This window comes from Geotrypetes seraphini, chromosome 3, assembly GCF_902459505.1.
Source record: "Geotrypetes seraphini chromosome 3, aGeoSer1.1, whole genome shotgun sequence".
Taxonomy (NCBI): Eukaryota; Metazoa; Chordata; class Amphibia; order Gymnophiona; family Dermophiidae; genus Geotrypetes; species Geotrypetes seraphini.
In genome coordinates this window covers 39,238,201-39,257,764 of record NC_047086.1, presented here as the reverse complement: position 1 = coordinate 39,257,764, position 19,564 = coordinate 39,238,201, and the positions used below count along the sequence as shown (strand labels likewise).

Below are 19,564 nucleotides of genomic sequence, written 5' to 3'. Positions count from 1 at the left end.
GAGGAGGTCAATAGAGATAAGACAAGGAACTTAAATTGCACGGCTATAGATCAGTGGCTCTCAACCCTGTCCTGGAGGACCACCAGCCAATCAGATTTTCAGGATAGCCCTAATGAATATGCATGGGGCAGATTTGCATGCCTGTCACCTCCATTATATGTAAATCTCTCTTGTGCATGTTCATTAGGACTATCCCGAAAACCCCACTGGCTGGTGGTCCTCCAGGACAGGGTTGGGAACCACTGCTATAGATTGCAATCGGAGGTACAGTGTGTGTCATGCACTTAGAAAGGCCTTTAATGCAATTTACAATTAGCTTTCGAAGGTAACCCCTTCTTCCTCAGCTATGCCAACGATGACCCTGTTTGTACAACCCGGGGAATGTCCCCTATAGTGATCTTTCTGTTCTCAATACTTCTAATGACAAAGTGTACGGTAGAACAAGGTCATCGTTGGCATAGCTGAGGAAGAAGGGGTTAACTGCATTAAGTTAGTCCAATTGAAAAAGGTATTATTTTTTTCCTTTATGTTTCTGTTTTATTTCTACATATTACCTTGAAGAGTGGACTAACATGGCCACCACACCTCATCACTCGGACCTATATCGAAAATTTGTCATAGTGATAGAAATAGAAGCTCAAATGCAAGATATTAAAGATTGATTGATTTAGTTCATTTTATAGCCCATCCTCCCCAGGAGCCCAGAACAGGTTATAAAAATACATTCACAGTAAAACCGAAGACATTAGACAACATAGGTGAACATTACACAGGAGAACATTAGATGATATATAAGCTAAGGGGCTCATAATCAAAGAAAAAAACATCTAAAAAGTGGCCTAAATGGGTATTTGGACAAGCAAAAAACCTGATCGTCCAAGTACCCATAACCAAAGTTGGTTTTAGATGTATCTAAAACTGGCTTAGGCCTTTCCCCTGCCCCTAAACGCATAGAGCGAAAAGAGGCATTTTTAGAGGAGGGGAAAAGGCGGGAGGTGGGCCAACCTAGACATAGGCCCGCTCCTGTGGGTAGGCCTTGAGGCGCCTGGGCCAATCAGGCCCTAAGGCCCGCCATTCTGAGGATGGCGGGCCTGCCGGACGGACGGGCTTGGGACCCGTCCGTCCATCCAACTTTTTATAAGGTAAGGGGGTGTTGAGGGGAGCTGTGTTGCGGGGTCGGGGGGGTGTTCGGCAGGCCGATTGGGGGTTCGGGGGGTGGTCATGGGGGGGCTGCATTGGGGCAAAAGGGCCTGGGATCCCTTCTGCCCATATATTAGTGGGGGTGGGGGGTAGGGGGGTCTCCGGGGCAGGAGGGCTTGGGCTCCCTCTTTCCCCGATCGAGTCAGGGGAATCGCTGGGGCATGAGGTCTCCGGGGCTGGAGAGTTTAGGCTCCCTCCTGCTCTGATTGAGTCAGGGGGCTTGTACTCTCTCCTGCCCCAGCTGATCGAGGGGCTGCATCAGGGCAGGAGGGGTTGAACACCCTCCTGCTCCGATCGAGTCGGGGGATTCTCCGTGGCAGGAGGGGTTGAGCTCCCTCCTGCCTAATCTTTTAGGGGGGGGATCACGGCAGGATAGATTGGCTATCTCTTCTGCCACGATAGTGATTCGAAGTGCCGCGGTTGTTAATTATATGTTGTAAGTATAGACGTAGTAGTAGTCTGGGCATTTAATCAGCTGAATGTAGAGGCAGGCCATTATCAAAAAAACCTCCTTTTTGGACGTTTTTTTTGAGAATGGACATTTTTCCCGTTTCTACTTTCAGCCTTTAGGGCCTAAGCCAAAAGGGGACTTAAGCCTTTTTTTTTTTTAAATTATGCCCCTCCACGTGCCCAAGGCAACCTTATGCAATTATGGTATGCCATAACTTAAGGCAGTTGGGGTCTTAAGTCAGGAATGTGCTGATTGGAGAATAAGATTGTTTTTACTGCTTTTCGGAAGGGTAACAGGCAGTCTATATTGCTCTGGTAGCAGATAAGAGCTGATTCCACAGTTTGGGCATGTTATGGGAATATGTTTTTGGGCTGTTTCCAAGTAGAGATGGTTTGCTGGCAGAATGCACAGCTGGAGTTCCAGATGGGATCAGAGCAACCTCGGTGGGTGGTACATGGAAAGCTTTTCCATCACATAATGGAGAGTCATGTCATGGAGTCATTTGAAGGCTATCACAAACAGTTTGAAGATGGCATGCTTCTTTATTGGTAGCTAATGCACTTCACTCAGTGCAGAGGAGATGTGGTCGAAAGGGACCAAGGTTTTTTTAACAGTCTCACCGTGGTATTTTGGACTCTTTGTAATTGATATTGGTTCTTGACCTTTGACCAGCATACAGGCCATTACAGTAGTCTAAACGAAATAGCACAAAGGCATACAGTAACTGGGTAAAATCTGATTGAGAGAAGTATCATTGGAGTTTTAATTGTCGCAGATGGTAGAAGGAAGTGGACACCACCTTAGAGATTTGAGCTGATAAGGACAGGTTAGCATCTAGTGTAAATTTGTTTTTATTAAAGAAGGTCAAACATACAGAATATCAAAAGATAAAGGCGATAAAAAGGACCAGAAAGTCAATAAACAAAGTATGTAAAAGTACAGAGCTTATCACCCGCAGTCTGGTTGACATGTGTACTGGAAACAATTGGTTTACGGAGCACATCAGAGGCAAAAAAGGCAATGAGTCCAACAAAGAACACACGGGTGCACCAAAGGCCGTACAGCAATTATATACCAAGCCCCAGAACTACCCCCACCATCTCCCAACTCACCACCTGCCTCCCCCAACAACAAGAACAGAGAAAGAGAAGATTAAAAAAAACCCAGAAACCCCATCCAGCACTCCAAAGTGGGAAGTCAGAACAGGCACTAAGCAGAAGCAGAACATTCAGGGCCCTGGACTCTGATGAGCCCCAAAGAATCAGAAAATGAACCTCCCGAGGAAGAAAGAGAAAAGGGAAAAAGAGAAAAGAGAAAGGAACAAAAAGTAAGAGAAAAAAAAAAGGAGGTAGAGAAAAGCCGGGAGGAGGCCACCCCAAGGCCGTGAACCCCTTACCACTCAGGAATCAAATAGGCAAAGTATTAAGAATCAAACTGAAGGCCCGAGGGGACAGAGAGTAAATATAAGGACCCTATACCTGCAAAAAAAACTTCGATTGACGCAAAGAATGACACACTAGACCCCTCTCAAGCAGCATCAGAGCATGCAAGCGGTTACGCCAAGCCCAATAAGAAGGAGCCCGATCCGAAACCCATTCCCCCCAAATAATCTTCTTAGCCATTAAGCCAGCCTTCCGCAAAAATAACCGCCCCGCCCCAAAACAAAAAGCCTCATATTTATCCAACAAAAACCCAGCCGGAGTAAGAGGTATAGAGCAGCCCAACAAAAGCTCCAAGTAACAAATCACCCATCTCCAGAAGGCCCAGACCACAGAACAGCTCCAAAAGGCATGGAAAAAGGACTTAGGAGCACGGGAACATTTCTCACACTGCGGCAATTCTGCTAAACCCAAGTGAAAAAGTTGGACTTGTGTAAAATAAGCATGATGTAACACCCGAAACTGACACTCCCGGAGTTCAGCCGAAACCGAAAGGGTCGGAATATGCTTAATAAGGCAGGCCATATTCAGATCCGTGGGCAGAAAGCCCAAGTCCGGAGCTCAACGAGCACACAGGGAATCCCACATCCGAGGCGGGGCAACAGCATGTAGCGCTTGATATAACACCGAGACCGACAGGCCATCCTCCAAGAAGGGAGCAAAAAAGGCACGAAGCTTACCACCCAAACCCAATTGCAGATCCTCCACTGACAAAGAGTGCACATAATGATCTAATTGTAAGTAAGCAAAAAAAAATCAGTGCTGCGAATCCCATCGTGAAGCCGAAAAGTGCGCCAAGGTGGAAGCATGCCCTCCGGGGTAAGGACGTGCTCCAACACATGAAGCCCAACTGAGTCCAGCGTTTAAAGGATGCAGACATCCGGCCAGGTAAGAACTGAAGGTTCCCCTGCAGGGGTAGCAAATCAGACACTCCTGGGTTCCCCCCCAGGCCAAGCACCAAAACTCTCCAACAATCACGTAGAGAACCCAGCAAAAGACTCACTCGCAGGTGGGACGGGAGAGAAGATCGAGGAGCATGTAACAAAGAAGACAGATGCCAAGGATAGTAGAAGGCAAATTCATAATCAAAACAAGTATAGGTGTGTTGCTCCAAGATCCAATGCCCCAAGTGACAGGTTAGCATCTAATACAATGCTCAGGCTACATACTTGGTGTTTGGATTCAAGAATGGTTTTGTCCCAGGTAAGTGAGGGATGAATGAATTGGCAAGGCTCTCTGTATACCCATAATAGCTCAGTTTTGTACAGGTCTAGTTGAAGTTTGTTGGTTATCATCCATGCTTTGATCTCTTCCAGGCAGGACCATTGTTTATCCAGTTGGATGTCGTCTGTGAGAGTGGATATGGATTCCATGGTTTGACGTAATTTCGATGGCCGGTCTGATGTAGAGGTTGAACAGTAGCAGGGAAAATAATGCTCCTTGGAGTACACCTTACTTTGAGATTCTTGGCTTCGAGAGATGTGAGTTTGTTAGAACACTCTATTGTCTTTGAATCAGAAAAAACTTGAACCAGGATAGTGCTGTGTTTCTAATCCTGATCTCAGCTAATCTAGATAACAAGATATTGTGATCTAATGTGTTGAAGGCTGTGGTCAGGTCCAGTAGGACAAGCAGTACATCTTTGTCTTTGTTCATATAGTTTTAACAGTCATCAATTATATCGAGTAGAACTGTTTTGGTACTGTAAAATTTCCTGAAACCTGATTAGTATGTGGATAGGGCATTTTGGTTCTCAATGAATTTAACTGACTGATTTAAGACTACTTTCTCTATGAACTTGAAATAAGAAAGGTAGGTTTGATACTGGTCTATAGTTGCTAGGTAAGTTTGGGTCCAAAGTTGGATCTAAAGATGCACATTACACATGGCTGACACATTACAGTTTAATACATTTAGAAAAAAATACATTTTCTCTTTCTTTTCTGTCTCAGCATTACTTTGCTCCAAGTGTCTATTTTCTGTTTTTCTTAACTCTCTTTCCAGGGTCTTTGTTTTTTTTTAAATTTCTTTTCTCTCGCTATGTCCATCATTCATCTTTCTCCTGCATCCCTTTATCCATCCTAGCCAGCATCTCTCAAAGTTTCCAAGTTTATTAAACGCAAATCAAAACTTCTAAGCATTTTACAATTTATAATTAAAAAGGGAGAGACAATAAATGAATAAATACTCACAAAACAATACATAACCAATTAGAAACAATAGGAAAATGGAGAGAGTTACAAATTAAAAGTAAAGAATACAAAGAAGGTAAACCACAGTAGGCAAGCTAGGGAGCAAAGATTAAAGAATGTCTCTGGCTGTAAACCAAATCTATTTAACAGTCAAAGGCATCATGGGTTGTATCCGTAGAAATTTTATCAGCCGGAAGCCCAAAGTTATAATGCCGTTGTACAGATCCATGGTGAGGCCTCATCTGGAATACTGTGTACAATTCTGGAGGCCATATTACCAAAAAGATGTGCTGAGAGTTGAGTCGGTTCAACGAATGGCCACCAGGATGGTCTCGGGACGCAAAGATCTCCCTTATAAGGATAGGCTGAATAAATTGCAGCTATACTCACTCGAGGAACGTAGAGAGAGAGGAGACATGATAGAGACGTTTAAATATATCACGGGCCATATTGAGGTGGAGGATGATATTTTCTTTCTTAAAGGACCCTCGGCCACAAGAGGGCATCCGCTGAAAATCAGGGGTGGGAAATTTCATGGCGACACCAGGAAGTATTTCTTCACCGAACAGGTGGTTGATCATTGGAATGAACTTCCGCGTCAGGTGATTGAGGCCAGCAGCGTGCCAGATTTTAAGAGGAAATGAGATACACATATGGGATCTCTAGGGGGGTTAAAATCAAGGGGCGTAGGTCATTGGAGTGGGCAGACTTGATGGGCTATGGCCCTTTTCTGCCGTCATCTTCTATATTTCTATGTTTCTAATATGAAGAGGAAAGGAATTCCATATTGTAAGGACCATAATTGTGAACGAGGTAGTCCGATGTGTGCTGATAATTTTCAAAGATGGTATATGAAGTAGATACTGAGAAGAGGATCTTAAAGCTCTTATAGGTTCATGTGAAATAAGAAGTTTATGGATAAAGGCCGGTTCTTTGGTTGTTTGAGCCTTGAAAGAAAGGATAGCTATTTTATATATGATACGGTGTGATATTGGCAACCAGTGAACTGTTTTTAGTAGTGAAGTGTCCTTCTCCCTGTTCTCCTGTTTCCAGCAATGCTCCTCTGTGTCTCTGTCCCTATGCTCCCTCCATGCCCAACATCTGTGCCTCTGTCCCTCCCCATGTTCAGCTTCTTTGTTCTCTCTTCCTTTCCTCCTGCATCCCTTATCTTGGCATCAGCATTTTCCCTTCTCTCTCTCCTGCTACACTTGCTCCTCCCCAACACAAGGCCAGCATCTCTCCCTCTTGTACCATGAACCCCCTCCTTACCCTCACTCCCATCTCCCTCTCCTTCTCTCAATTGGTCATGCATTTCTCTACTCCCCACCCCCCTTTTTGGTCTGGGTCACTCTTCCCTTACCTACCCTCACCTCTACCCCCTTGTGGATAAGCATCTCTCCATCCCAGTTCCATTTCCTGGTCCTGTCTCTACCCCCTTTGTAAGTCTGGCCTCTCTCTCTCTTTGTTCATTCCCTCCCTTCCCCTCCATCCCTTTGTTCATTCCTTCCCTCCCCCACTTGGATATGACATCTCTCTGTACTCCCTCACTTGCACAGGTGCAGCATCTTTTTCTACCCCCTTCCATAACCCCAAGCATGTCCAGCATCTCCTTCCTCCCCCCCATGTATGGATCCATCTTCTTTCATCCTCTCGCCCACCCCATCCCACTCGGGTCCTTGTCCTCTCTGTCTATAGGAAGTGTCATCAAAGAAGCAGACATAATAATAATAATTTTTAATAATAATTTTATTTCTTATATACCGCTATACCCTAAGTTCGAAGCGGTTTACAGTGAAAGTCGTGTCTAGAGAGAGTACAGTGTTACTAGTAGGATACAGGATAATACAAAGTGAGCAGGTACTGGGTGATTACAATAGGTAATAACAAGAAAGCAGTTACAGGATGTTTACAATAAGATACAGGGTAATGGGTGTTTACAATAAGGTACAAGATAATAACAAGAGAACAGTTGCAGGATGTTTACAAAGATACAGGATAAAACAAAGTGTAAAACAAAGTGAGCAGGTACTGGGGTGTTTACAAAAGGTACAAGATATTTACAAGAGAACAGTTACAGGATGTTTACGATAGGATACAGGGTGTTATAGTAAGTTATAGGCTGGTGTAGTATGAACAGTTACTAGAGATCCATGCTGTTTACAGCTGTATAAGTATAAAGTGCATAAGAGAGGTGTACAGCATTAAGCAATGGGGGAGGGAGAAGGAAGGGGAGGACTTTCGAGGAGGGTTAGAACTGGTAGGGGGAGAGTTTAGGTGATGTTGAAGAGGCGGGTCTTTTAGGGATTTTCTGAAGTCCGCATACAATGTGGCTTCGAGTATTGGTTTTGCTAGCCATATGTTCAGTTGGGCAGCCTGGAAAGAAAGCATTCTGTTTAGGTACTTCTTGTAGTGACATGATTTCAGGGATGGGTAAGTAAAGAGGTTTGTTTTGCGGGAGGTCTTTATTGGACGGTAGGTGAGGAATTGGGAAGCTAGGTAAGTTGGAAGCATCCCGAAGATCGCTTTGAAGCTGATGCAGGCGAATTTGAAAAGTATTCTGGATTCAACTGGTAACCAGTGGAGTATTTGGAGATATGGCGAGATATGTTCCCATTTCTTGAGTCCGAAGATGAGACGGACGGCAGTATTTTGGATTAATCTTAGCTTGTGGAGGGACTTTTTGTATGCTCCCAGAAATATAATGTTGTAGTAGTCCAGAGTACTCAGGATGGAGGCTTGTACTAGTAGACGAAAGGATGATTTGTCGAAGAATTTTTTGATGGTGCGAAGTTTCCAAAGGGTAGAAATACATTTTTTGAACATTAGATCAGTGTGTTTTTCTAGTGTTAGGTGTCTGTCCGAGTATTTTAATAGATTGATCAATTTCGTAATCTTTACCATTCACGTGAATCTTGTTGTCCTTTATCTGCTCGTTGGGGGAGGCTAGGAAAAATTTGGTTTTTCCTGTGTTCAGTTTAAGTTTGTAGGCCTTCATCCAGAGTTCTATTTGGTTTAGGATGTTGGATAGGAGAATGATGAAATTCGGCGAAATATCGGATAGTGGCAGTACGATGGTGATATCGTCAGCGTAAATGTGGAAAGTGAGATTTAAGCTCTGTAATAGGTGACCCAATGAGATGAGGTAGATATTGAAGAGGGTCAGTGAGAGCGGGGAGCCTTGGGGGAGTCCGCAGTTGTTGTTCCAGTTGAAGGAGAGATTATCATCTTTGAGTACTTGGTAGGACCTAAGTTCGAGAAATCCCCGGAACCAGGTAAGGGTGTTTCCAGAGATGCCAATTGACTCCAAACAGTTCAGCATGATTGAGTGGTCGACTAGGTCAAAGGCGCTGCTTAGTTCCAGTTGGAGGATCAAAGCGTTGGAGCCTTGTCTGAGAAGGGAGTGTAGGAAGTTTAGAAAGGAGGCCATTATAGTTTCTGTGCTGAAGCCGGGTCTGAAACCAGATTGGTTGGTGTGCAGTAAGTTGAATTTGTCTAAGTAGTTGTTTAGATCTGCATTTACCAGGCCTTCCATTAATTTGGCAGCCAGAGGGATATTTGCGACGGGTCTGTAGTTGGAGATGTTGTTGGTTGCTTCTTTTTTGTTCTTTTTTATGGGGATAATAATAATTTGTCCTAGGTCTCCCGGGAATTTCCCAAGGATAATTGTAAATTGATCCAGATTAGCAGATTGGTTTTGAAGTAGATGGGAGCAGCTTTCATCACGTTAGGAGGGCAGGGGTCTAATTTGCAATAAGATTTTGTATATTTGTTGTAGAACTTGATGAACGTTAGCCAGTCTGTTTCCTTGAAGTTGGACCAGCTCATGTCGGCTTTAGAAGAGGAGTCAGGATCCTGTAGGATGGTGTAGTTCCAGTGGGAGTCATGTGAGTTTGGGAGGGCAAGTCTTGATTTAGCTATTTTTGAGTTGAAGAAATCGGCCATGTCGTGTGCTGTGATCGTGGAATCTTCTACTGGGTTTGTGTAGGGGTGGGTGTCGAACAGGTCGTTGACAAGTTTGAATAGTTTGCTACTGTTTAAGAAGGTGTTGCCTATAATGTTGGCGTAGAAGGTTTTTTTCTTTTTTGAGATGGTGTTTTTGTAGATAGCTAGCATTTGGCGCCAGGTGTCTCTGGATTCTGGTGTTCCTAACTTTGTCCACTTCCTTTCTAGTCTTCTTAATTCTCTCTTTATCCCAAGGAGCTCTGAGTCAAACCATCCCGATTGGTTTCTAGGTCTGAACCTTCTTTTTTTCAGTGGGGCCATTTCGTTTAAGATTTGGGTGCTGGTGGAGATCCAGGAGTTCATGAAGAGGTTGGGATCCTCGTCGTGGTTGTGGATAATGTCATAGTGAGACCAGAATTCTACGGGTTGAGTTTGCCTCTGCTTGTTTTAAATAGAGTGGGTTTGTGTTTCGCGTTCCTCGTTGATGATGTCTGTTGCCATTCTAACTCGAAGTTGCATATTTTGTGGTCGGACCAAATTGAGTCTGACCAGGTTTCTGATATTAGTCGGATCGTAGGGTTTGTTGAGTGCGAATTGTTCAGTGATACGATGTCCAGTTGATGGCCTTTTGTGTGGGTTGATATTGGGGGGGGGGGGGGCGTGAGGGAAGTTTAGGGATGTTAGAAAGGACCAGCATTCGGTGGGTTCAGGTAGATCTGGATTCTCTAAATGTAGGTTAAGGTCGCCGCATAAGAGGTTGTAAGGGCCCGAAAGTGAATTGGATAGAAGAGGAAAGGCCCTGGCAGGGTCAGCCACAAACAGCCTATTTATAGTATCGCCTCTATCAACCATCCTTTGATAATTCAAACTAACTTCTCTACCACATCTTAACCAAACAGACCTTACAATCCACCAGCATACTCTTCCCCAGGATTCGCTATGTCCACACAGATCAACTTCATCCCAGGTATCATTTCCCTCTCCTAGTCTATGACTCCATTACACTTTCGTCTCTTGTTACTGACCTTACCCAATCTCCCCCTCCACCCCATACCACTGCATGACTCAAGTCCACATTGTCCACTTTTTGAATTCACCACCTCACCATCCCTCCTATCACCACCTATAAGACTTCTAACAGTTTCTCCCCATCATTCAGTCCTCCCCATCCTGTCTGACTGCATCTCTTCTGCCATCACCATTGTCATTTCTGTACTACTCTGCTCTGTACTCAACTCCTCCTTTTGCTCACTGCTGGAGACATCAGCTCAAATCCTGGCCCTCCTAATCAACTCTTACCATACTCATGCAGATCTCACCGCAACTTCTATAACCTCATTTATGTTCCTCTCCTCAACCCTAGCATCCGGTAACTGTGATCCCAATGTGCATCTCTTTGCATTTGTCCACATTAAAATTTCATCTGCCATTTGGATTCCCAGTCTTCCAATTTCCTAAGGTCCGCCTTCAATTTTTCACAATCCGCATGCATTTTATCAGCTTTGAACAGTTTAGTGTCATCTGCGAATTTAATCACCTCACTCGTTGTTCCAATTTCCAGATCATTTATAAATAAGTTAAATAGCACCGGTCCCGGATGCCTAGATTTTTCAGGAGGCAGATTGCACCCTTTGGAGCGGGAGAGAGTTTTGGTAGGCAGGCTCACTAGTAGTGTGTTGCAATAGTCTAAGTGGGATAGTACGAAAGCGTACACTAATTGGGCGAATTCGGCTTCTGAGAAGTATGCACTTATGGACTTTAGCTGGTTGAGGTAGTAGAAAGAGAATGATACTAGTTTGGATACGTGATCTGTCATTGATAAATTTGAGTTGAGAGTTATTCCTAGGCTGCGGACATTATCTTTGGGTGTAAGGGTGTTTGTGCCCCAGGAAAAGGACGGACGGGGGAATACGCAAAGATCTTTGTGGATCCAAATAAGTTCTGTCTTGGACTCATTTAACTGTAAATTGTTCCTGGTCATCCAGGTCTTTATTTAAGTTAATCAAGAAGCCCTGGGGTCAATTTTTAGAGAAGCCACCTAGAGCTGATGCAATCCCTAGAGTACTTAGGGATCCTGTTCGATATGGCAGAAGGCTGTGTTTTTCTGAGTCATGCAAACTGAAGCTACAGTGCCAGATTTTGGAGATCCTGGCAATGCCAGCTCCCACTGCTTGGCGCTATCTTCAGGTACCGGGGCTGATGGTGGCGAACATAGAGGTTGTTACTTGGGTGAAGGCTCACCTACATTCCCTTCAGGAAGCACTATTGTCCTTCTGGTCTCCGCAAATGGATTCCCTTCAGAAGCCACTCATCTGGATGGTGGGGGCTTCTCAAAGCTTTGTTTGGTGGCTCCAGTTGGAGTCACTGTCGAAAGGCTTGTCTTTTCACATCTCCTCCTGGGTAATCCTGATGATGAATGCCAGTCTTTATGGCTGGGGGGGGGTCATTGCAATGGTCATCTGGTTCAGGGCCAATGGTTGCATTCTCCATCAACAATTTGGAACTGCGAGTCCTTCATTTAGTGCTGCAGACATTGGAAAACACCCTGGAAGGCAAGGTGGTTAAGGTCTTCTTGAACAATGCCACAGCTGTGGCATACATCAACAGACAGGGTACCACCAAGAGTGCCCCATTACGAATGGAGGCCCAGTTGTTTTGTTAGGCTGAAGTCCATCTGCAAGTAGGTATAGGGAAGTAGGAGTGGACAATGTGCAGGCCATCTATCTCAGCTAGCAGAACCTGGATCTGGGGCAGGTATCTCTTTCCTGGAAGGCCTTCAACAGCATTGTAAACTAATGGTTCAAGTTTCAAGTTTTATTAAAATTTGATGAATCGCTTAATCTTAATACAAAGTGATGAACAAGTCTAAAATAGTAATACATCACTAAATACAGGAAGACAGTGTCAGTAACATAGATCACTTACTAAACATAAATGGACCCAAAAGGGAAGTGGGGGGAGAACTACAATATATGATAGTAAATGAGACAATTATGGATAAAACAATAGGGAAGGAAACAACAACAGCAAAAAATTTAGGCGGAATTAAAAGCGTGATATGACTTTAAAAAAAACCAACTAGCAATCAAAAGCATCTTTAAAAAGAAAGCATTTTAATTTGCTTTTAAACTTATCAATAAGACGTTCCTCACTTATGTATATTGGGAGGGAATTCCACAGTTGTGGAGCGACGACTGAAAAAAATATATTGCCTCTGAGTGTTAATGGATTTAAGTGAGGGAATGACCAGCAGATGTTGGTCATTAGATCTAAGTGACAGGGCAGGAGTATAGGGTATTACGACTCGGTCAATAAAGGCAGGAGTTTTATAAAGTATGGATTTAAGACTTAGTATGCAGATCTTGTAAGTTATTGGATGGGCCACTGGGAGCCAATGAGATTTCTTGAGGAGTGGTGAGACATGGTCATATTTCTTTGCTTTACATATGAGTTTAATTGAGGCATTTTGAATAAGCTGTAAGCGTCTTCTTTCAAGGGAATTCCTGTGAACAAGGCATTACAGTATTCAATTCTAGAAATGACCATTGAATGGATTAATATATTAAGAGGTTTGGGTTCTAACCATTTTGATACTGAACAGATTTGTCGTAGCCTGAAGAATGTGGATTTGACTATGCAAGAAGATTAATTCCTTCTTTCCAAGTAAAAAGCATTATGTTAGTTTTATTGACGTTAAGAGCCAGGCGATTCCTATCAAGCCAGTGATGAATTTGACTGAGTTTTGCGTTGATGGATTGAATTTCTGCGGGGTTCTCAGGATCAGGAGGATGAAGGAGCTGGATGTCCTCTGCATAGGCAAACGCATTGAATCCTACAGGCTGGCAGAGGGTCATCAAGGGAGCGAGAAAGATGTTAAACAAGAGGGGTGAAAGAATAGATCCTTGGGGAATTCCAAAATTAGTAGTGAGGTTTTCTGAAATAGTATTATTAAATGAAACTGTTGAAGAGCGATTGGTAAAATACGAGTGAAACCAGGCCAAGACCTGATCGGTGATACCTATAGCTTCGAGTCGTCTAAGGAGAAGGTCATGATCCACGATGTCAAATGCTGACAAAAGATCAAGGGATATTAAAAGACCAGAGTTGTGGTGATCCAGATGGTAGTGAATAACCGTTGACATACCTATTAATGAATGCTCCATCGAGTGATGTTGTTTAAAGTGGTTAGGGTGTAGAATGTTTGTTTTTTTATGAATTCTGAGATTTGAGTAAATACAATTTTTTTCTGTTAGTTTTGCCAAAAATGGAATATTGGCTATGGGCCTGTAGTTTGATTTTGTAATCTTTAATAATTGGTCTAATGTTTGATGCTTTCCACGAATTAGGTGGAATACTTTGTTGAAGACTTTCTGTTACTAAAGTATGAATGAAAGGACCAAAAACAGAGAAAAAAACGCTTAAGAATAGATGGAGGAATCGATTCACCCTGAGAACCCTTAGTATTAATATTCCGAATGTGACTTCCGATGTTTGATTCAATGAGGTCAACAGCTAACAAGAAAGCCTTTTGTTTCTTTATCCAAAGATTTGAGCCTGGAAGTGCCAGTGTAGATGATCTAGTACAGCCTTGGCCAGAGAAAGGGCTGCTGAACATTTTTCCCCCATGGCCTATGATCAGCTGACCACCTATGAATAGCAGACCACCCAGGGTTGGTAATCCTGGTTGCCCCAGACTGGATGTGTCAGCTGTTGTACATGGTACTGGTCCATCGGCAGAGGGACAAGGGTCTCAAACTGCCATTTCACCTGAATCTTCTCTTACAGGGTCCAGTAACTCTGGAGAACCCAGAACACTTTGGGCTTATGGCAAGACTCTTCCCAAAGGTGGCTATGGCTACCCTTTCAAAGATCTAAGAAGCTAGTGACTGATGCTGCCTAGGCTTGGAAGTCGTTTCAGGACTGGTGTGCTAAGCAGAGTATGGAGTCTTTTCAGGCCCCATTGTCAGTGGTCCTAGCATTTTTCTTTAGGATGGACTCAAGAAAGGCTTAGCAGTCAGTTCCCTTAAAGGCCTAGCAGTCAGTTCTCTTGCTTTTGAACTCAAGTAAAGAAGGTTTATTTGGCTTTCCATCTTGATGTGGCCAGATTTTTGAAAGGAGTGATGTGGCTGCATCCTCCTGTGTGACAGCTTATCCCAATTTAGAATCTTAACATTGTTTTGCATTCTCTGAGAAAGGCTCCATATGAGCTATTACAAGAGGTGTCACCGATGGATCTTACCATTAAGATAATTTTTCTGGTAGCTATTGCCTCAGTGAGAAGGGTCTCAGAGCTGCAGGCTCTATTGAGAAATCTTTCCTTAAGTTTACAAAGGCGACAGTCTCGCTGTACATGGTACCTTCCTTTTTGCCAAAAGTGGTCTCACCTTCCACATAAATCAGGACATTCAGCTACATGTGTTCTTTCCACAGGTTCAAAAAGGACAAATCTGAGAAGGTAAGGAATAAGAGGCTAGCTTTCATAAACTACAAAAGATTGCAGAAAGAGGAAGACAGGCAAAAATATCTGGAAAAGTTAAAAGAAGCTAGTTTTGTAGTCAAAAAAGCAAAGATGCAAATGGAAGAAAAAATAGTTAACACAATAAAACAGGGAGACAAGATATTTTTTTAGATATATTAATGATAGGAAGACGTGCAAAAGTGTCAGACAAATCTGATCAATTTCTTTGGATGACTAGAGAGTTGGATAGAGGGAGTACACTAGATGTGGTGTATTTAGATTTTAGCAAAGCCTTTGACAGTATTCCATACAGATGTCTAATAAATGAACTGAGTACCCTTGGGATAGGTCCCAAAGTGACGGGCTGGGTCATGAATTGGTTAAGTGGAAGGTGCCAGAGGATAGTGATCAATGGAGATCGCTCTGAGGAAAGGGATGTTACCAGTGGCGTGCCTTAAGGTTCTGTTCTTGGGCCTGTTCTTTAACATTTTTATAAGCGATATTGCTGCAGGGCTGTCAGGTAAGATTTGCCTCTTTGTGGATGATATAAAAATCTGCAATAGAGTAGACACCCAAAATGGTGTGAAAAACCTGAAGAAAGACTTGGCGAAGTTTGAAGAAAGGTCTGAAATTTGGCAGCTAATATTGAATGCTAAGAAATGCAAGGTCAAGCATTTGGGCTGCAAAAACCCGAGGGAACGGTACAGTTTTGGGGGTGAAGAACTTATGTGCACGACAGAAGAGCGAGACTTGGGTGTGATTGCATGTGATGATCTTAAGGTGGCCAAACAGGTTGAAAAGGTGACGGCAAAAGCTAGAAGGATGCTAGGGTGCATAAACTTGAACTTGAAACGTGAAACTATGGACAGTAGAATATTGTGTACAATTCTGGACGCCGCACCTTCAAAAAGATATAAAAAGGATGGAGTCGGTCTAGAGGAAGGCTGCTAAAATGGTACATGGTCTTCATCAAGGCGTGGGGGGACAGACTTAAAGATCTCAATCTGTATACTTTGGAGGGAAGAGGGGAGATATGATAGAGCCGTTTAAGTTCAAAAATCAATCTACAAAAATATTACTCGCCAGAAATGGGCTATACACCCCCGATAAACATTTCATTTACAAAGTGGAGAAAAAGCCTCAGAGTTTCATAAACATCAGCAGTTAACTATCAATGATTTAAAGTTCAAATCTGCTTCATTTAATATCTTTGGCAGAAAACTCATCCGATTGTTGCCGTGTTGTTTTCATCTAAAATCTGGCCAGCCATCTTCAATCAATCATGGCGTTTCAGACCATGATTGATTGAAGCCAAGTAAAACTTTTTGTTTTTGCTTTTCCTGTGCACGGCGATAGGAATATTACCCTTTTGATAATTACATTTCTGTGGTGGTGGAGACTTTTGCCAATGATATTAAAAGAAGCAGATTTGAACTTTAAATCATTATTGATAGTTGACTGCTGATGTTTATGAAACTTTGAGGCTTTTTCTCCACTTTGTAAATGAAATGTTTATCGGGGGTGTATAGCCCATCTCTGGCGAATAATATTTTTGTAGATTGATTTTTGAGTTTATCTTATCACTCTGTAATTTTTCTTGAGAGACGTTTAAATACCTCCGTGATGTAAATGCACATAAGTCGAGTCTCTTTCATTTGAAAGGAAGCTCTGGAATGAGAGGTGATAGGTTCCGGAGTAATCTAAGGAAATACTTTTTTACAGAAAGGGTGGTACATGTGTGGAACAGTCTCCCAGTAGAGGTGGTGGAGACAGAGGGGTCCTTATATCAAACCGTGCTAGCGGGGTTAGCGTGGACATTTCATCACACGTTAACCCCAGCGGCTGGCTAAAAAACTAAGGGGTCCTTTTATCAAGCTGCGGTAGGGGTTTAACGCGCGTAATACCGTGCGTTAAAACCGCCTGCTGTGCTAGCCGCTAACGCCTGCATTGAGCAGGCGTTAGTTTTTTAGCTGGCCGCGGGGGTTAGCGCGGCTTGATAAAAGGACCCCTAACGCCTGCTCAATGCAGGCATTAGCGGCTAGCGCGGCAGGTGGTTTAATGCGCGGTATTACGCGCGTTAAACCCTTACCGCAGCTTGATAGAAGGACCCCAGAGTCTGTGTCTAATTTCAAGAAAGCCAGGGATCTTTCAGAGAGAGAGAAAGAGATAATGGTGACTGCGGATGGGCAGACTGGATTAGCCATTTGGCCTTTATCTGTCATCATGTTTCTATAAAACAGACACATGCCTTCCTTGACTGTTAGGAATTTACCCTCTATGAGGGTAATTTTATAAAGGATTTTCCACATGTAAAACCTGTTTTACATGCAATAGAGGTCTTTTATCAAATTTCATAGTATAGGCATTTGGCTCCCAATGTCACACCACATCTCCTGTCAAATGGGTTATTTGCAGTATCACCGCAGCCACATAGGCCTGATACACACTTTTCTTGATAAAGGAGGAAGTCTGTTTCCCTTATTCAGATACAAAACAACCCCTTCCCCCAATTGGACTGGATCCCATCATAACAGTAATTTTATGCTATATTATACAGTATATTTGTACCTCATCTATGTGTTATGCTGCCACCTGCCCTCCTTTTTGTGAAACTGCAGCAACATATTAACAGAGGCCTAACTGTAGGTGAACTGGGAATTTTCTCCAGCGTAGTGGATTCTTCGTTTTGTACCAAGAACTCTGAAAGGCCTGCCCTTCATTCTCATGTGCCTGTCTCTGCAAAGCTTTCAGAAGACATTGCTTTTCACTGATTACAATTTAACAGAAGTATTTCTAAAGAACACAAAATTGTTCTGTTCAGCGAGCCTGTGACGGCTGATCTTTGCTTCATGCAATTTCCTGTAACTTACATCTTTTACAGTTTGTTCTATCACTTCAATATGACTGTGGAAATTAAGCAGCAAAGTCCTCTTACATGCCAAGCTGAATTCAGGTTTAGATGTCTGTAGCTGCATACATTGTTACAGGCAGGGACAGAAGAGGCACTGGAGTGGTTGTAGATTTGCCTTAGTGCTCCACATAGGCATGTTCTAAAAAAACATTTGAGAGCTTTTGAACTACATTATTATTATTTTTTTTTTTTTTTTGCATTTCAATTCTTTATTCATTTTATATTTGCATCAAGTGTACAGAAAGAATAACAGATTAACTTAATACATCACTTGAGATATCACAAAATTTCCCCAAATAAAATTTTTCCCCTTCCCACCCACCCTACTATCAATAATTAATATATACAATATAATAAAATCATTCATTCTCTTCATAATTAATTTTAAAAAAATCAAGATCCCACACCCATCCCAATCTTATAATTATATACATTCAGGGAAAAATAATAACTAGTCATTACAATAATTTATGAATGGCCCCCACACATCCTTAAACTTATTAAAATATCCTTTTTGAACCGCTAACGTTCTTTCCATTTTATATATGTGACATACTGAACTCCACCAAAAACTATAATTCAGTCTTTTCCAATCTTTCCAATTATATGTTATTTGCTGAATGGCAACTCCTGTCAGAATCAGTAAAAGTTTATTATTTTTAGAAGATATTTGGCTCTTAGACATGCCAAACAAAACTGTGTCATTATTGAACTACATTATTTTTTTAAAAGTCCAAACCAATGTAAGACGCATGTTGTCAATTCCAATTCCAAACTCCAATCCACCTGCTAAGCACCAATATCTGTCTTATCATTTCTTCTGTAATTCTCACACCTAAGCACTGTGTATTGATGTGTATTGATGCACCGTCTTGTCCAGTTTGTCTGTCTTGACTAGATTGTAAGCTCTTTTGAGCAGGGACTGTTGCTTCTGTGTTTTGATGTATAGTGCTGTGTATGTCTAATCGTGCTATAGAAAAGATTATTAGCAGTAGTAGAAGCTGTCTGAATGCTCAGTGACATCACAATGCATCTGGATAAGACCCAGAATTCTTGATGACATCATAATGCAACTGTACAAGGTATATGGTTCCCCCAGCTGAGCACAGTATAATTGTTGCATCTTCCTGTCCAGTTTGTGTGCTGTCTAACTCCTACTATACAGATACAGCTCTCTGAATAGTCTTCAGGTTTTTGTGCTGAAGCAAGGACCTCTCTAAGTTACTGGTTTCCTGCTCAGCCTACCACTAATTCCTTAATCTTGATGTCACCAGTCAGATTCTGAATCAATTGAACAGTTCTTTAATAACGAAGCAAACAACTTACATTCAGATGATAGTTCAAAGTAGTTCAAGCCTGTACATTCTTTCTCACTCCACTAACATATCACATCTGTGCTAGGAGTATTCACAATGTGGAGATGACACCGTCCTTCAGACTTAGAAGTAATCTAAGCTGTATTTGATTGTCAGAATTAATGGGGTGAAAAACCTGATGGGAGAATATCACTCTCAGGCTCTCACTCTGGCATGTGTTCAGCAAATATGGCCACTGCTCTCCTCAGACTAAAGAAGGAGGCGGGCCCGAGCTCTGTGGAAGCAAAGCCCAGCCCACTGGAAAAACGAAGCCCTTGGGGTAGTTGAGTCCACAGAGCACCCATAATTAAAATACATGTGAACAAACATTAACTGAGCAAATGCCCACATAACATGGGGGCATAACAGTTTGTATGTTTTGACTAGATTGTAAGCTCCTTTGAGCAGGGACGGTCTCTTCTGTGTTTTGATGTATAGCACTATAGAGTATTGTGGTTATATACAGTGAAGTGGGCAACAGATGGAACAATGAAGTGGAGTCAAAAGTTGAAGGAGGGGCCGCCATCTGTTGCTGAAAAGACGCTGGAGGGTGTCTTTTTACCTTACTCGCAATAATGCCGAAGAGAAGGGGTAGAAGCGTTGGTGGAGCCTCCCA

The 19,564-nt window shown here is 42.6% G+C and overlaps 1 long non-coding RNA gene across 1 annotated transcript in view; it reads right to left on the bottom strand.

Annotated features, from left to right (window-relative positions):
• The window catches only part of LOC117356521, a 39,178-nt gene extending 20,065 nt beyond the window's left edge, over positions 1-19,113 (bottom strand). The window contains exons 1-2 of the long non-coding RNA XR_004538660.1: positions 18,920-19,113; positions 17,618-17,732 (exon numbers count right to left, since the gene is read on the bottom strand). This is a non-coding gene — a long non-coding RNA (uncharacterized LOC117356521). The remainder of the gene's footprint in view (positions 1-17,617; positions 17,733-18,919) is intronic.
• Between the last annotated feature and the right edge of the window lie 451 nt (positions 19,114-19,564).